This window comes from Tursiops truncatus, chromosome 7 (genome assembly GCF_011762595.2).
Source record: "Tursiops truncatus isolate mTurTru1 chromosome 7, mTurTru1.mat.Y, whole genome shotgun sequence".
In the NCBI taxonomy this organism is placed as follows: Eukaryota; Metazoa; Chordata; class Mammalia; order Artiodactyla; family Delphinidae; genus Tursiops; species Tursiops truncatus.
In genome coordinates, this window is record NC_047040.1 from 52,579,952 (window position 1) to 52,599,932 (window position 19,981).

The 19,981-nt window shown below is 39.3% G+C and overlaps 1 pseudogene; it reads left to right on the plus strand.

Annotated features, from left to right (window-relative positions):
• Nucleotides 1–6,186: 6,186 nt before the first annotated feature.
• LOC101337946 (heat shock cognate 71 kDa protein pseudogene) lies at nucleotides 6,187–8,065 on the plus strand (annotated as a pseudogene).
• Nucleotides 8,066–19,981: the final 11,916 nt, after the last annotated feature.

The window sequence follows — 19,981 nt, forward strand, 5'->3', positions numbered from 1 at the left end:
CAAGGATGCCCACTCTCACCACTTTTATTCGACATAGTTTTGGAAGTCCTAGCCATAGCAATCAGAGAAGAAAAAGAAATAAAGGGAATCCAAGTTGGAAAAGAAGTAAAACTGTCACTGTTTGCAGATGACATATTACTACTATACATAGAAAATCCTAAAGACTACAAGAAAACTACTAGAGCCCATCAATGAATTTGGTAAAGTTGCAGGATAAAAAATTAATGTACAGAAATCTGTTGCATTTCTATACACAAACAATGAAATATCAGAAAGAGAAATTAAGGAAACAATCCCATTTACCACTGCATCAAAAAAGAATGAAATACCTAGGAGTAAACTTACCTAAGGAGGCAAAAGACCTGTACTCCAAAAACTATAAGATGCTGATGAAAGAAACTGAAGATGACGCAAACAGATGGAGAGATATACCATGTTCTTGGATTGGAAGAATCAATATTGTTAAAATGACTATACTACCCAAGGCAATTTACAGATTCAATGCAATCCCTATCAAATTACCAACGGCATTTTTCACAGAACTAGAACAAAAATTTTTTAATTCATATGGAAGCAATCTTTTTATTTCTTTTAAACTACATTCAGGCCTTTCAGATCAGTCTCATTTCATGTTTGCTTCCTCTAACTTTATAAACGTAGTATCCTTTAAAGAACATGAGTTAGAGATTTTTCAAACTTCTGTATTCTTTATTCTCTTGTTTGCTCTGATTTGTCAGAGTAGATACCTACCGTCTCTTAAATTCATCAATGTTTCTCTGTTTTCTCACCCTAAATTCAAATCCTAACTCAGTTTCTCTCTAGATAAACAAGCTTGGGCAAGTTAGTAAGCCTCTCTAAGCTCAGAGTCCTCATTTATAAAATATTCCTAATAATGGCACATACTATAAAAAGTATGATTATGATAATTAAAAATAAATATGATTATTTATTAAATTCAGTTATAATTAACTGATTTAATACCATAAAGAGCTTAGCACAGTGTCATGCACATGGTAATTGATTAATGAATGGTAGTTGCCATTATAATCATTGTTCTCATCACCATCATAATCAACATCATTACAATTACTACAGAGGAAGTTCCATTATTGTCTAGGCAGGAGCCGAGACTGGTTTTGTAAGAGTGCTTGGATTCCTACTCTAACCTGACAGGTCTAGATAAAAGAAGAAAAAGAAAATTCAGAATTGCTATAGTGTTACTTTGCTATTTCAGAATCTCCCTTCTCTGGGACCAGTCTGGAAGGCACCTGAGGCTGAGGCAGCAGCAGCAGCAAACTTTACTTTTGGTTGAAGGTGTCTTTCTCTTCTTAGATATGGCAGCCAGAAATGTGCTGGAGTAGTCTGCTCCAACACTCATTTCTCCTGTATGCTAAACCTTGTCCACTTCCTCTTAATGCAAGGTGACCACGGCCAAATGCTAGCTCTCTGCCTGACTTCATAGTCCACATCAAGTGTGTTTGTATGGGGGGTGGACGAGTGAGCATCACCAAGGCTTCCCCAGCTAATGTGGACAGAGCCATATGGGGGTTTGCCTCCAGCCTTTGCCCCTATGAATTAGGGATGACCGTGTGGCACTGGGGTGGGGAGGGGTAGGAGGATGTTGGAATCTCTTGTACTTACATCACGACTTCATAGGTGGGGATTTACAAATTGTCCTTCCCTTTCTTAGCTACATTATGTCTGTACTTACCTTGCAGAAATTGCTCAAAGTTTCTGGGCATGAATATCTCTTTCTCCTAATTTCCACTTGATAAGGCTTTCCCCGTCCTAATATTCTATTTTCCATTTCACTAGTCAACTGGAAGGGAGGGTGCTAGATATGGATGCTCATATTAATGTTACAAAAATCAGCTATTACTCTTGAACTAAGTTTTCTTTGTCAAGCTCAGCTTATACTCAATAAAAGGTTTACTGTTTAAAAATCATAATAAGCCAAACTTTTTTCTAATGCTTGCTTTCACATTATGACAAAGCTGTAATTGTGAATCTTTTCCCATTTTTTTTTAAAGTTCTCAAATCTTATTTCTACTGCTTTAGAATCTATTTAAGGTCCAGTAGTTTCTAAAAATACTTTGCTCTATTAACCTAAAATGATCTAGCATTACTCTATTACAATAGCAATGAAAACTAAGCCAGGTTTTTATATCTATTGAATTTTTTGTATTTTCAGCTATAGCCCAATCCCCCTGTAAAGCTGTTCATCACATTCAATAGGTAGTTATATATAGTGGAAATGGAGTCCCTCGATGATATAAAGCAATCTAAAAGGCATAAAAAATACTTTCAAGGAGCTCTCTTTCCAATTGAGGTTAAACAGATGTTGAATATGTTTTCTGGTTTAATCACTGTCAATACAGTGTGTTCAACTTTTTCCCATCTAGCTAAGAATGAAATTATCAGACTTAAATTTTCCCTTTTAAATCATTGGAGGTAATTGTTTTGTGATATGGAATTTTTATTTTAGATTATACATTGGTTTGCAAGATTTAATCAATTTTTTACATCTCTTAGTTCACTTTTTATGAATTTCCACTTAAACCGAAAGGATTAAAATGAGCTTTATTGCCAACTCCTTGTTAAAATCAATTATATTTAGACTATCTAGAACAACACTATAAAACCATTTACAATTGCAAATACAAAGGCAATAACAGCTTATGGAAGGGTTGGGGTGGGTCCTATTTGAGGCTCTAACAATAGTTGGGGGAAATCTCTAAGATTTACTTTAAAAAATTACAAAAAGTTATTTTCTGAGTTCTCCTGGAAAGAGAGCATTTATGAGTGGTGGAAAGAGAGTAGGCATTCACCCAAGGATTAGGATTTAAGGCTTCCTGAGAGGAATTACCTCATTCGTACTGTAAAAATATCTCTTCTCCTGACCTGCAGAGGAATATCTAAATTCTAGCATTAGTTATTTTCTTATTTGACCTGTGGGCAGATCTTTATGTCCCTTGCTCCCTCCCTTCCCATCTGTTTCCTGGTAGATAGATTTAATCTGGAAGAGCAGATAGTGTTTAGCAAAGGCATTAGATATACTGAATAAAAACCTATTGAATTGGATTATTTTGTTTTGTGTTCCTCTCTTAAAATACTCTTGGGAGAGTTGAGATGTTAAGTCTCTGTCACGGTGGTTACCAAAATTTACTGGACATAAAAATCATCTTGGATGCCTGTTAAAATGCAGATATCGAGCCCTGCCCCTTTGAGATTTTGATGCAGGTAATCCTTGGTCCACATTGACTGAAACCTCTTTGCAACATCTTAGTATGAACGTGGTTTATTACTTTCCTCTGGGAAAAGTTGAGAGTTCCTGAATGGAACCAAGAAAGAACAGGGTAGGTGAGAACGTGAGTTTAACCATTGCCTTTTCCTCCCAGGCTCATTATTCAGAGACGTGGCTAAGGGAGTAAATTTTAGAGTAGACGTGAAAGCGTCTTTCTTTTACTTCTGTGATTAAGCACATGGTGACCAACCACATAGCTTAGTAAGGTGGCCTTCTTCACTCCTTATGCTCACTCCTTATACCCAAATAGTCAGCGAGTTGTCTGGTTTCCCTTACTCAGTGATGCTATAGTCTTTTCCTTATCTTCATGCCACCACCACTGTTTTTGTTTCTAGTCTTGTCATTGCTGCTAGACTATTGCAACGGAGTAGCCTGCTTGTGTGGTCTTGCCCTACTCTTCATCCCCAGTCCTCTCTGATGCATCAAACTGCTGATGAATCAGATTTCAAGAAAACAGATCTGATTATCTCATTCTTCTGCTGTGAGTCCTTATAAAGATCTTCTCTAATTTCAGGATAAAATTTAAATGTCTGAGCCATCTGTGATGAATACCTGCCTACTGATCCACTTCTCCACTGACCTCCAGCCACCCTGAACATCCCTGGACAAAACTCATTTCTCCACATCCACAGACCTTGGCTTTCTGCCCTTCTCTTTGCTTGGAGCACCAAACACGCACCAAAGAACACTGACTAATATCTACTCATTCTCTAGAATCATAACCTGGCCATGATGGGGATCAGAGCAGGCCACCCCCAATATGCCACTTGGTGTACTGATTAGTTTAAATTAAAGTTACTTAAGAAACAGCCAATGCAAGAAGGATACTCTGACCCTCCTTTGCCCCCCTGAAAGGAGAAAATAAATCTCCCATGTGAAAGGTAACTTCTCTGTACCAGGAGGTACAGAGACATCCTTATCACCAGAGATGGGGAATTCAAATCTGAGAAGGCTGTATAAACAAGCCTTGTTTCTTGCAATCCCAAACTTATTTTTCTTGTCAATTCCTCACAAATTTATTGTTTCTTGGCATAAAAGGTACCTGCTTTAGTCACTACTTTGAGTCATATACCTATAAGGCCTTTATACATAAGAAATTAATTTTTTCTCCTGTTAATATGCCTTGTGTCAATTTAATTATTAGACTAGCCAAAAGAACCAAGAAGCATAGGGGGAAATTTTCCCTTCCCCAATAGCCTCTAGATTAATACATCAAGGAAATTTCTACGTGAATTAAAAACTATGAACTTAATTCTCAAACCTTCATATGATTCTGTAATCAGAACAGCAAAGAAATATTGCTGCCTTTGGAAAATTTTTAGTGACTATACAAAATATTAACTCTAAGTCCTGGGATTACAAATTATTATTTCTCCTTTATGATATTCTATATGTTCTAAGTTCTATGGTCTAGATATTTACTAATTTTATGAAAAAGTAATTCTTATAATTTTTTGGTGAATGACTAACAGCACAAGAATCTGTCATTTCTATGTCACTTCCTTCATGGGGTTGCAAGTTCATCAAACATATTCACTCATTTGTAATTTGACACGTTTCTCAGCTAGGTTGGGAACTGACTTATTCTCACTTCATAGGCATAAAGAGTAACTTGATAATAATATATCAGGGAACCCATGGCAGAGTGGTCCTAGGAATGTTTGCCCATCATCCTCTCAGCAAACCACTGGCAAAGTTTCTAGAAATTCAATCAGTTATCAAGTTACTACCATTTATTAAGCAAGCCAAGTGGTACCGGTCTCTGGATCAGGATATCCAGGGGTAAAGAGGCTTTTTCAAACTGCAGACATAGTCCCTGCCCATCCATCCTTATCCTCCCACATCACTTAGCAGAGACACCACAGTTAAAACTACATAACCCATTTAAAGTGTTCTAGGCAGTCACAGTTCCTGATTACAAACAACAGAAACAATACTGGCTAAATTGAGCAGAAAAGGAACACATTGGAAAGCTCTTGCATAGCTCACAGAACTCATCAAAAGTGTGAAGAACCAAACTCTGAAAAGAGAACACAGCAGATTCAGACTACAGCCATGATCTGCTTGGGCCACCAACTGTAAATCCTACAATAGCTGCTTCACTGCCCTCTACCTGCTCTCCATCACAGAGGGAGAACCAAACTCTCTCAGTGTCTGAGTGCCTTCAGGAGTCTAAATGCCCTGAAGTTGTGGACAGTGGGTGAGCTGAGTTCATATGCTCACCACCTCTATGAACAGGGAGCTGGGGATTCTCCTGAAACAGGAAATGAGTTCCAGCGCTAGGCAGAATTAAAAGACAACAATGCTTGCCACACAAAGTACCATGCTGAACCAACAAATGCAGGCGTACAAACTGACAAACTGTAGCCCAGAGCCCAGGGAAAATGATGGCCTGTGATAGGATCTTCCCTCTGGGGTTGATCATCTGCTTAGAGAAGAGATGGTGAAGATGCTTGTGAAACTGTCTCAAGGAAGAATAAGGAATGACAGAAAAGAAAAAAAAAAGTAGGAAGGAATGAAGGAAATTTGAATGCCAAGAAATACAGAGAAGGAAATGTGACCAAGGATAGAATGTAAAGAGACCTGAGATGTAGGAAGAAAGATGCTGGAGGAAGGCATGTGAGGGCAAATGACCAAACAGAACGAACTACACACACACACACACACACACACACAAGTTGTAGATCCTTGCTCTCTGTAGTCATAATATTATTAGGTTAATTAATGAAGATTCTAAGATCAGAGAATTAGTACTCCTCAGGACGTATTACGTAGGCACTCAGTCATGCTTATTAATATGGGGCAGGCTCATTGAATGTGACAGCAGCTTTCCAGATTGCCATTTTCTCCTGCAGCAGACCTGGGTCTATGCCCCAGCAACCATGCCTAAGGGACCTGCAGTTGGCATTAATCTTGGCACCACCTATTCTTGTGTGGGTGTCTTCCAGCATGGGAAGGTGGAAATAATTGCCAATGATCAGGGGAACCGAACTACCCCAAGCTATGTCGCCTTTACTGATACCGAACGATTGATCGGTGATGCTGCAAAGAACCAAGTGGCAATGAATCTCACCAACACGGTTTTTGATGTCAAACCCTCACTGGACGAAGACCTGACGATGCTGTTGTCCAGTCTGATATGAAGCATTGGCCCTTCGTGGTGGTGAATGATGCAAGCAGGCCTAAGGTTCGAGTAGAATACAAGGGAGAGACAAAAAGTTTCTATCCAGAGGAGGTGTCATCCATGGTTTTGACAAAGATGAAGGAAATAGCAGAAGCCTATCTTGGGAAGACCGTTACCAATGCTGTTGTCACAGTACCCGCTTACTTTAATGATTCTCAACGTCAGGCTACCAAAGGTGCTGGAACTATTGCTGGGCTCAATGTACTTAGAATCATCAATGAGCCAACTGCTGCTGCTACTGCCTATGGCTTAGACAAAAAGGTCGGAGCAGAAAGAAACGTGCTGATCTTTGGTTTATGTGGTGACACTTTTGATGTGTCAATTCTCACTATTGAGGGTGGAATCTTTGAGGTCCAATCTACAGATACCCACTTAGGTGGGGAAGACTTTGACAACGAAATGGTCAACCATTTCATTGCAGAGTTCAAGCACAAGCACAAGCAGGACATCAGTGAGAACAAGAGGGCTGTCCGTCGCCTTCATACTGCTTGTGAGCATGCTAGGTGCACTCCCTCTTCCAGCACCCAGGTCAGTACTGAGATTGATTACCTCTATGAAGGAATTGACTTCTATACCTCAATTACCCATGCCCGATTTGAAGAACTGAATGCTGAACTGTTCCGTGACACGCTGGACCTTGTCGAGAAAGCCCTTCAGGATGCCAAGCTAGACAAGTCTCAGATCCATGATATTGTCCTGGTGGGTGGTTCAACCCACATCCCCAAGATTCTGAAACTTCTACAGGACTTCTTCAATGCGAAAGAACTGAATGAGAGCATCAACCCTGATGAGGCTGTTGCTTATGGTGCAGCTGTCCAGGCAGCCATTCTATCTGGAGACAAATCTGAAAATGTTCAAGACTTGCTGCTGTTGGATGTCACTCCTCTTTCCCTTGGAATTGAAACTGCTGGTGGAGTCATGACTGTCCTCATCAAGCACAACACCACCATTCCCACCAAGCAGACGCAGATGCAGACCTTCACAACCTACTCTGACAACCAGCTCAGGGTACTCATTCAGGTTTATGAAGGTGGGCGCGCCATGACCAAGGATAACAACTTGCTTGGCAAGTTTGAACTCACAGGCAAACCTCCTTCCCCCCATGGTGTTCCTCAGATTGAAGTCACTTTTGATAATGATGCCAATGGCATCCTCAATGTCTCTCCTGTGGGTAAGAGCACAGGAAAAGAGAACAAGATTACCATCACTAATGACAAGGGCCATTTGAGCCCTTGAGGGAGACATTGAACGCATGGTTCAGGAAGCAGAGAAGTACAAAACTGAAGATGAGAAGCAGCGGGGTAAGGTGTCTTCGAAGAATTCTCTTGAATCCTATGCTTTCAACGTGAAAGCTACTGTTGAGGATGAGAAACTTCAAGGATAAGAACCGGACTGCAGAGAAGGAAGAATCTGAACATCAGCAGAAGGAGCTGGAAAAAGTCTGCAACCCCATCATTACCAAGCTGTACCAGAGTGCAGGAGGCATGCTAGGAGGAATGCCTGGGGGCCTCCCTGGTGGTGGAGCTCCTCCATCTGGTGGCGCCTCCTCTGGGCCCACCATTGAAGAGGTTGATTAAGTCAGCCTAGCATAGGTTTAGCATTGTTCCACAAAACACTGAAGGACCCAAATTTGTAGCAAATTCCATGGCAGTTTTAAAGTTGAGCTGCTAGAGCAAACTGGGCATTCTTGATACTTGAACATGGAATGAGCGCACAGGGAAGGGAAATAACATTGCACTTTACAAGCACTGTATTATAAGTGGAAAATACAATGTCTTAAATAAAACGGTATTTAAAATTGGCACCATAAAAAAGGGGGCAATTCATAAATATTAGTTATGTAAACATGCTACCTGTTAAATAATAACAAACTCTATTAGTTATTTGTTTTTTTATTTTTTTTATTTTTTTATTTTTGGCTGCATTGGGCCTTTGTCGCTGCATGTGAGCTCTCTCTAGTTGTGGAGAGCAGGGGCCACTCCTCGCTGCGGTGCGCGGGCCTCTCACTGCAGCGGCCTCCCTCGTTGCGGAGCATGGGCTCCAGGTGCCCAGGCTTCAGTAGTTGTGGCACGCGGGCCCAACAGCTGTGGCTTGCGGGCTCCAGAGCGCAGGCTCAGCAGTCGTGGAGCACGGGCCCGGCTACTCCACGGCACGTGGGATCCTCCCGGATCAGGGCTCGAACCCGTGTCCCCTGCACTGGCAGGCGGATTCCCAACCACTGCGCCACCAAAGAAGCCCTAGTTATTTGTTATTAAAGGATCAGGATAACCTCCTTTACCTAAAGTCAACTATTTAAAGATATGAATCACCTCTACAGAAATACCTTCAGGGAACAACTAGATTAGTGTCTGATTGAAAAACTAGCCAAGTGGACACATAAAACTCACCATCACCGACATGCGGTGAATAAAAAAATAAAAAAGCCTTAACAGAGCTGGAATAACAAGTCAGCAAGTTTGAACACTGAGGCCTCTGCAGAGTGGCAAGGGTGACTCTAGGAGCAAAGGAGTGTTTTCTAGATACACAATGTAATTTTAAGAAAGGCAGATCTACCTTGGGATTGGTTTTAAAAAGAGAGTTGCATTTGAGAATTTCATATACTATATCTCTGGTGAGGTATTAACAAGAACAACAGAAGCAGACAGCACTGACTAGCTTCTCATTACGCTGTGCCCTGTGCTAAGCATAACCTCATTTAGTCTCACAACCCCTGTGGGTTAAGATCACTAGTGCTTCCTTTTACCACTGAGGAAACCAAAGCATAGAGGGGCCAACTCTTGTCTAGTAAACTAACATGTGTTGAATACCTGTGACGTGGTAGACACATCGCTGGGGCTTTGCATTACTCTGTGTTTAGTAACCAGAAAGGAATGGATTCAAATACAGGTTTTTCCACTCAAAGCCCATATTTGTTCCACCGCTTGGTAGAATATCAACAATCACTTTTCACTCAGCAGGCTCCTAACAGACAAGAGGAAGAATTAATACCAAGTGATGATGGGAGGGCAAGGGTATTGCTTATTTGTAACTGGCCAGACAAGAGAGAGGGCAGGTCACTGTGTCAGCTTTCAGGTTACCAAAAATAAACAGAGAATTAAGAAGTGAGCAGTGTGGCTGGCCCCTGAGTAGGGATTTGTATAATGAGCATAATGTGTGTCTGTGTGTGCGCCAGCATGCGAGCGTGCATATACACACAGTATCGCTTAAGTGAACAATAGGCATCCTCTCACACTACTGCTTTACTAGATAGAATTTAAGTACAGTACAGTATAGTGGTCCCACTTACCTGCAGGGGATACATTCCAAGACCCCCAGTGGATGCCTGAAACAGCGGATAGCACCCAACCATATTTTACTGTGTATTTTCCTATACATACCTATGATCAAGTTTATTTATAAATTAGGCACAGTAAGAGATTAACAACAATAACTAATAATAAAATAGAAAAATACATAATATACTGTAATAAAAGTTGTGTGAATGTGGTCTCTCTCTCAAAATATTTGAGTGTACAAATTTAAGGCTATTTCCATCTTAACTAAGTACTCATCATGCATCGTGGCTATAACTTTTGCATTTTGAGGTGTGACAGCAAAACTAGCATGAATTTCTCTTCCCTTCTTCACAATTTCATGGATAGAAGATTCTTTTTTATTTTAATTTTATTTATTTATTTTTGGCCGTGTCAGGTCTTAGTTGTGGCATGTGGGACCTTTGTTGAGGCATGCGGGATCTTTCATTGAGACGCTCAGGCTTCTCTCTAGTTCTGGCATGCAGGTTTTCTCTTCTCTAGTCGTGGCATGCAGGATCCAGGGCGCGTGAGCTCTGTAGTTTATGGCACACGGGCTCTAGTTGAGGCACACGAGCTCAGTAGTTGTGGCACGCAGGCTTAGTTGCTCCACGGCATGTGGGATCTTAGTCCCCTGACCAGGGATCGAATCTGCGTCCCCTGCATATTAAAGCAGATTCTTTACCACTGGACCACCAGGGAAGTCCCAAGAAAATTCATTCTTACAGCAGATCTTAGCAACCTCCGCAAACAATTTATTCTTCTTTCCTTATTAAGGTTAGAACTTGCACCTTTTCACTTAGAGGAAGCACTTTACTATGGCTTCTCCTCGGCTTATTTGAATTGCCAGCATCACTACTCTTGAGGCCATTATTTTGTAAAATAACGATGACTTGAACACAAGTACTTGGATACCAAAAATAAGTGGAGAACTAAGGAGTATGCAGTGTATCCCCTGAGGAGGATTTGTGTGACAGTCCATCCGATAACCAAGATGGCTACTAAGTGACCAACAGGCAGGATATACTGGATAAAGGGGTGATTCTTGTCTGGGTGGGATGGATAAGGACAGTGCGAGATATCATCACACTACTAAGAACAGCACACAATTTAAAACTTACGAATCATTTATTTCTGGTACTTTCCATTCAATATTTTCAGACCTTGGTTGACCAAACCTGGTAACTGAAACTGCAGAAAGAGAAACCACAAATAAGAGGGGACTACAATAGCTAATACATGACAGAGGAGTGATAATAACAATAATAATAGAGGAATAATTTTTAACTGTAATGTCAAAACACATAGGTTTTCCATATTCTTTCATGGAATGTACCACATGTATTGTTACTAATAATAAAGTGCTAAAACTTAATTGAATAATTTAGTTTTCTTCTTAAATCAGAGGAGATACAAAGTTATACCTATAATATGGCTCTCTCTGGGTTTGGTCAGAGTTTAGTCAGAAAAACAGAGCCCCTGCAATTATTCTAGGAATAAAGGATTCAATATAGAAATTAAGGTTTATACAAATGTGGCACGAACTGGACAGTTGTAGGCACTGGAACAAAGAAACAATCACTAGTGATTTCAAAGCCCTGGAATGGCTGGGAAAGTTGGGCTTGTGGTCAGTCCAAGAATATGTCGCGTCTGGCCACCTGGCCTGCAAAGCGGGAGCTGGTGGGAAAGTCTCTGATGCTGCTTCATCTGGTGGCTTCCCAGGATAATGGTTTTCTCTTTCCTTTCTCCCTTTGCCTCCCAAACCTTCCACAAGTACATTTCTTCAGCAAGCTAGCCTGAAACCAGACAGGAAAGGGGATCTGGGAAACAAGTCCTCAGTGTCGGAAGGGAGTAGTGGTGATGCTGAGTCAACACCCCACTGGGGTTATGATATCTACTTTCTTAAGAGGAAGAGAAAGTGTGAGGTTAAAGCTAAGACACCAAGAATTGCATACAAGGGGGTATCACCTGTATGAATGTGTCCTTAACAATAAAGGAAAAATAAAAAGTTTGAGACATCTGTGATGAGATGTGTGCCTGAGTGGCCTCTGACTACTGAAGGCTGCTGTAGAGCCAATTGAAATATAGCTGGATCATCTCTTTCTATAGAGTGAGGTCACTTTTTTAGTTTTAATTTTTTCATGCTGGACACCACAGAGGGAGAAAAGGAAGGTGATCAAATCAATCTATACGTCTTCTGACGTCATCAACCTCAGGAGAAAAATAAGAATGAGCCATCATATCATCACCTGTAGAAGACTCTATCCCAAGAGCCTCACCTGCATAAATTCCCCTTGTGACACTGATGCTGAATAGGCAACGTTGCTTTTCTACCACTGCTCTGATGGGACACTGAAAACCTGGGCAATTTAGCTCACTTATAAAACTAGCACCATAAAGAAAATCATTTAAAAGTAGCACTAAAAATTCAGGGTATAGTCCCTTACACAGATGAAAACTTACGACCTTTTATTTATTTTTATCTTTTTTACATCTTTATTGGAGTATAATTGCTTTACAATGGTGTGTTAGTTTCTGCTTTATAACAAAGTGAATCAGTTATACATATACATATGTTCCCATATCTCTTCCCTATTGCGTCTCCCTCCCTCCCACCCTCCCTATCCCACCCCTCTAGGTGGTCATAAAGCACTGAGCTGATCTCCCTGTGCTATGTGGCTGCTTCCCACTAGCTACCTATTTTACGTTTGGTAGTGTATATATGTCCATGCCACTCTCTCACTTTGTCACAGCTTACCCTTACCCTTCCCCATATCCTCAAGTCCATTCTCTAGTAGGTGTGTGTCTTTATTCCTGTCTTACCCCTAGGTTCTTCATGACATTTTTTTTTCTTAAATCCCATATATATGTGTTAGCATATGGTATTTGTCTTTCTCTTTCTGACTTACTTCACTCTGTGTGACAGACTCTAGGTCCATCCACCTCATTACAAATAGCTCAATTTCATTTCTTTTTATGGCTGAGTAATATTCCATTGTATATATGTGCCACATCTTCTTTGTCCATTCATCCGATGATGGACACTTAGGTTGTTTCCATGTCCTGGCTATTGTAAATAGAGCTGCAATGAACATTTTGGTACATGACTCTTTTTGAATTATGGTTTTCTCAGGGTATATGCCCAGTAGTGGGATTGCTGGGTCGTATGGTAGTTCTATTTGTAGTTTTTTAAGGAACCTTCATACTGTTCTCCATAGTGGCTGTACCAATTCACATTCCCATCAGCAGTGCAAGAGTGTTCCCTTTTCTCCACACCCTCTCCAGCATTTATTGTTTAGAGATTTTTTGATGATGGCCATTCTGACTGGTGTGAGATGATATCTCATTGTAGTTTTGATTTGCATTTCTCTAATGATTAATGATGTTGAGCATTCTTTCATGTGTTTGTTGGCAGACTGTATATCTTCTTTGGAGAAATGTCTATTTAGGTCTTCTGCCCATTTTTGGATTGGGTTGTTTGTTATTTTGTTATTGAGCTGCATGAGCTGCTTATAAATTTTGGAGATTAATTCTTTGTCAGTTGCTTCATTTGCAAATATTTTCTCCCATTCTGAGGGTTGTCTTTTGGTCTTGTTTATGGTTTCCTTTGCTGTGCAAAAGCTTTGAAGTTTCATTAGATCCCATTTGTTTATTTTTGTTTTTATTTCCATTCCTCTATGAGGTGGGTCAAAAAGGATCTTGCTGTGATTTATGTCATAGAGTGTTCTGCCTATGTTTTCCTCTAAGAGTTTGAGAGTGTCTGGCCTTACATTTAGGTCTTTAATCCATTTTGAGCTTATTTTTGTGTATGTTGTTAGGGAGTGATCTAATCTCACACTTTTACATGTACCTGTCCAGTTTTCCCAGCACCACTTATTGAAGAGGCTGGCCTTTCTCCACTGTACATTCCTGCCTCCTTTATCAAAGATAAGGTGACCATATATGCATGGGTTTATCTCTGGGCTTTCTATCTTGTTCCATTTATCTATCTTTCTGTTTTTGTGCCAGTACCATACTGTCTTGATAACTGAAGCTTTGTAGTATAGTCTAAAGTCAGGGAGCCTGATTCCTCCAGCTCCGTTTTTCGTTCTCAAGATTGCTTTGGCTATTCGGGGTCTTTTGTGTTTCCATACAAATTGTAAAATTTTTTGTTCTAGTTCTGTGAAAAATGCCAGTGGTAGTTTGATAGGGATTGCATTGAATCTGTAGATTGCTTTGGGTAGTAGAGTCATTTTCAGAATGTTGATTCTTCCAATCCAAGAACATGGTATATCTCTCCATCTATTTGTATCATCCAATTTTTTTCATCAGTGTCTTATAATTTTCTGCATACAGGTCTTTTGTCTCCTTAGGTAGACACCATATTAACAAATTGAAGGAGAAAAACCATATGATCATCTCAATAGATGCAGAGAAAGCTTTCGACAAAATTCAACACCCATTTATGATAAAAACCCTGCAGAAAGGAGGCATAGAGGGAACTTTCCTCAACATAATAAAGGCTATATATGACAAACCCACAGCCAATATTGTGCTCAAATGGTGAAAAACTGAAAGCATTTCCGCTAAGATCAGGAACAAGACAAGGTTGCCCACTCTCACCACTCTTGTTCAACATAGTTTTGGAAGTTTTAGCCACAGCAATCAGAGAAGAAAAGGAAATAAAAGGAATCCAAATCGGAAGAGAAGAAGTAAAGCTGTCACTGTTTGCAGATGACATGACACTATACATAGAGAATCCTAAAGATGCTACCAGAAAACTACGAGAGCTAATCAATGAATTTGGTAAAGTAGCAGGATACAAAATTAATGTACAGAAATCTTGGCATTCCTATACACTAATGATGAAAAATCTGAAAGTGAAATCAAGAAAACACTCCCATTTACCATTGCAACCACCTTTTAAAATAAGGCAGTATTTACTTTTTAAGTGAGGCGGCATATGCATTATTATTATTTAATATTTAATGAAGGCCACCAGCGTGCTAGGTGTTATACATCACTCTGCACAAAAAGTTGGGTGTGTATATATAGGAGCCTGGCATCCTATAATTAAAGTCATGCAGCATACAGGAGAATGGACCATACTCCAGAAAGGTCAGATGAACAACTCTAATCATAACTGGTTTATATACTTCATTTCCACTAACTGAGGTTTCATCCTTCTTGATACCTAAACATTTATATTATACTTCACTGCTTATGTGGGACTTATTGAAAATTCTGACTGCCTGGGAAAGAGTTAAGCTTTCTCTGTCCAGTTGTACATTGCCCTTAAACCAAACTTTCTTTAATATGTGAAATAATCTATCTCTATTTTATGAGTTGTTGATGTAGCACAATCTGTTTTAAAGAGGGACAGTAGCTGCATTAGACACAATATTTGTCAAGGAGAGAAAATATTTTAAGTTGAAAAAAATCTAAAACTAAAAGAAACTAATGAACTATGTGTCAAAAACTGTGTCAGACACTTTCTCAGATGATTTGCCTAACAACGATAGTTTTTCCATCTTAGAAACACTATATCAAAGATTATGATCAGTTTTAAGTACTGAAAATCAGGATTGCAAACAGAAATAGTATTGGGGGATATGGGTTTTAAAATAATGCACAAATACACCCAAAAAGCTCTTTGTAAATGAAAAAGAGTTCCTTCAAACAGCCATTTCTGTGCCATTCCATGGGAAATTTTGTTTTGTAGGAGAAAACAGTAACAAAATCTCAGTTCATTAGTTCTGAGCCCTAGTTTCTACAAGTTCTTAGAAAATAAGCTAATCTTCAATAAGGATGGTTGAATTTGTATAATTTAAGGTACAGATGAGAAAAACATTCTCAAGTTCAGGTGCTTGTACATTTTTTATAGTACAACAGTTTCCCGTGTACTAATTGATTCAGAAGACATTTCTATTACTTCCACAGCTGGGGCTGGATATAATCAAGAAGAAATACTGTGTTACCCAGAAATAAACAAAAGTTAATGGAACTTTCGCTGAGCCACAAAGAGAGTATTTTCAGCGTTTGGCTATGAGTTCAATTTCACACTTGAGAACTTTCTAGTCTGTCCTCTTTTCCCCTGGTGAGTACCACTAACACTTCAAAGAGGGATGGAAAAAACTGAGCCAATCTGACAGGAGCAATGTCTCTCAGGAAAGAAATACAGCTGCCAAAGAAGGCAAATGAGAACTTTATACAAGCATAAAGCCAGCAGGGCATCTGGAGACATCACATTTCATTGCTCTTTTCTGTTTACTATAAGATATAAAAACAATCATTTGCCACTGGGGAGATGTTTCATGAATTGAGTGTTATAATTCTATAAGTGGATACTATGTTTTTAGGGGAATAAATAAACTTTTCAGGAAGATTTTTTTTTTCATACTCTGATCATAGAGCAGGTTCTAGTAATCCTTCAATAGGCAAATGTTTATTGTTTAAGTACCTCCTATTGGTCTTTTCTGACCTGAACAAAGAACTTTACAAGCTATCTTCCCTCTGCCAGACAAATTCCATTTAAAAATTAAAGATAGTAAACTATTTTAAAAGTAACAATTCACTTGGTTTATGTTTTCTTCTCTATCTCTCCCTCTCTCTCATTCTTGCTCACTCACTCTCTCTTTATCTCTCTTGCAAAACAGGTATTTTTTTCCCCTATCCTTTCATAACTTCCCCATATGAGTTCTTTATTTTGATTTGTCTTTCAACTGTCTGGAATACAAGACACAGCCATTTTTAAGAAGCATGCTTGAGTTGCACATTTCATAAAATTTTGTATATTTAAGTATCATTTTATTGCTTTGACTCATGAACTTTATGTTCATGAATTTGTCTGGGTAGAGAAATTATTGAATCACACTTTTTTCTCCTTCCAAATAATGTACAAAATCCTCCATTTATACTAACATCTACTATTCAAAGACGATTGCAACATTTTCCCCTTTATAGGTGACACATTTCTTTTTCTTACAGATGCTTATAAGCTCCTTTCTTCAGTAAAATATTTAACTAAAAATGGTTACCAGATTATATCTTAAACTAACTGTTTCCTTTATAAAGAAAAATGGAACGGAAAACACTATGACTTTTAAGACAGATAAAATGGACCTAATATTGATATGCAACACAAACTACGCTAAATGGCTTTATTTTCAGCTCATTCCAACTCATAGTTTGAATAGGCTGTGAGAGAAGACCTCAAACTGAATTAACAGTAATGGTGGGGCTTCCCTGGTGGTGCAGTGGTTGAGAATCTGCCTGCCAATGCAGGGGACACAGGTTCGAGTCCTGGTCTGGGAAGATCCCACATGCCGCGGAGCAACTAGGTCCGTGAGCCACAACTACTGAGCCTGCGCGTCTGGAGCCTGTGCTCTGCAACAAGAGAGGCTGCAATAGTGAGAGGCCTGCGCACCGCAATGAAGAGTGGCCCCCGCTTGCTGCAACTAGAGAAAGCCCTCGCATAGAGACAAAGACCCAACACAGCCAAAAATAAATAAATTAAAAAAAAAAAAACAGTAATGGTGCACAGCTCTTGTTTTTTGAAGACAGGACAGTGATAGAAAACACTGTACCTGTGGTGTCTGTCTCTACTGCCAAACAGGAATGACAGCCAGGACTGAAGTAGAAACAGCATCACCAGTGGCATTTTCATTGGCTTGGCATCCTAACACTTAAGCACATGCTGAAAATAAAGCTTATAAGAGGCAAAGAAAAGATATGAAACAACATCCTGCAGCCAACTTTGAATTACAGAAGATTACTATCAACTGAAATAAAAAATATACTGACTTACCAAAGAAAAGACCTGGGAGCTTAAAATTTTCACCTGGCTTCTTGCTAATCTGCCTTGCTGGAGCCAAATCATAACATCAAGCCCAAAGAACACAGGGACAAAGTTCCCAGACTAAGAGTACTCATGGTCCCAGCTTTCACCCTACTCTCCTTGGGCATCCAAAATCCTACCAGAGAAGAAAGAAATTCAACATTCAAATTTTCAACTTCAGCTTTAAGGGAAAAACTTTTAAAAGAGCAGATAAAGATGCAGCAGAGTCAAAGTTCCCACTCAGATTCTTTTGGCAGAAGTAGGAAACTCATGTAGGACTGAATATGTTAAAAATAACTAAGAGAAAAAAAAATCAGTATGCTATCTATAAAAAAATTCTGCAAACACAAGGTAAAGAGAGAATATGGCACTCAACAGACAGTCAAAACATACACTTGGAGAAAAAATTTCTCCAAGGCATTGAAGAACATTTTAAATTCAATGCTTTAGAAAGTGCAAAGAGTGGAATCAACATTGTGAAAAACCAAACATGGAGGGAAAATATGATAAAAATTATACTAATGGTAAAAAATGGACAAAAATAAGAGCAAGTAGTGAGAAGATGCCATTTATGAGGATACTACTACTCAACTCTGAAGTATAACTGGAAAGAAAACAGAAAAAGGGAAAATATTAAAAAAATGTAATGAAACAAATTTTATGAAATTAAGGAAGGCAAGAATCTTTAGATATAAAAGGTATTATGGTTATGGACTGAATGTTTGTGTCCCCCCAGCATTTATGTTGCAATCCTCTGTTGGAATCTTAACCCCCAATACAACGGTGTTAGGAGGAGGTAATTAGGTTATGAGGGATTAGAGCTCTTATAAAAGAGACCTTGGGGGCTCTCTAGCCCTCTTTCCAGCATATGAAAAGAAAGTTAGAGGACCTGGTTCCTATGAACCAGGAAATGCGCCTTCATTAGACACCGAATCTGCCAACTTTGATCTTGGACTTTCCAACCTCCAGAACTGTGAGAAATGTTTGTTGTTTAAGCCTCCCAGTCTATTGTATTGTTGTTATAGCAGCCTGAACTAGGACAAAGGGCAAACTCCATCCAAAGATAATTTATCAAAGTCCCCATGCAGAGACCACAGGGAATATGTACTGATCTCACAAAGCTGGGTCTATTAAATAGGTGAGCAAGGGCAGGTACCACCTCGACAAAGTCGCAGTAGAAAATCATATGCAGAAGATTAGAAAAAGGTACTTATAATGTTTTGGGGCCAGGGTTAGTCATAAGATTATTTTAGGGTAGAAGATAGTAAGCATAGTCTGGGCAGGAAATGGTTAAAATTTGTAAACTAGGTAAGTTCACTAAACTTCCTTCACAATGCTATCTTGTGTCAGAAAGTATTCTTTGGGGTCTGTGATTTGAAGTTGGAGCTCTCCATCTGTTTCAATGGAAATTAAGTTTCATTCTTATTTTGTTAATTTGGTACATTTCAGAAAGTAAAATTGTGCAGACCTTTTCCAAAGGTCTTGTTGACTACTTTAACTATAGAAGCATATGCTTGACAGTCCTCTTATTCACCACCTAACACCAGGAAAACCTGCCTTAAATCATCAAATCTCAAAATTGCTTCCTCTCATTCCCTGTGCAGAGACATAGAAACAACCAGAGGGGAAGAGGACATCATGTCTTAGTGAGTATCACAGGAGTTATAGCAGGGCTTTCAGTAGACCATGAAGCCCTTGAAAAATATGTGATCACATATGCACGCTCCACAATCTTAAGAAAATTTGTTACTTTTTATACCAAGAAGCAGATGTAGATGTACTTCTTTTAGTTTATTATATATAATTATATATACATGTGTATACGTTTGTATATAGACACTTATTGTTTTTAAAACATATATCTTCTGGGTCTGTGCCATATTTTTCCCTCTTAGGAGTCTAAGAAGTTCTTAAACAATGGTCTGAGTAGCAAAGTCCCTAACAGAGCTCACTAGTAAGGTCCAGGTATAAGTCTTTGAGACTCTTTCAAATAGTAGGTTCTTTATACTTTGTTCAATACAAAGGGGTTTATTTCCTATTTCGGGATACTTCCCATAGCTACATGAAGATCTAATTAGCCTACTAATGTGATTGCACATTGCTGCCACATGGTGCTGCTGTTGGAGCTGATTCTTGCACAGCAAGGTGGACTCTATTCATTCTGCATCAGTCTTCTTGCTAACTGACTCAAGTTCTTGCAAGGGTCATAATGGTGTGCTTGGACTCCAAGGGTTATCAGTTGTCTCATGTGACATTCACTTGCTCAGTACTTTTTTTCCCTGAATACCACACCATGCCAAAGTGGCTGTCTTGAAGACTGTACTGTAATAAGTCCTCCTCATTAATCTCAAGATCATTTTGTTTCAGTGGCTGCATTGCCTTTCCTG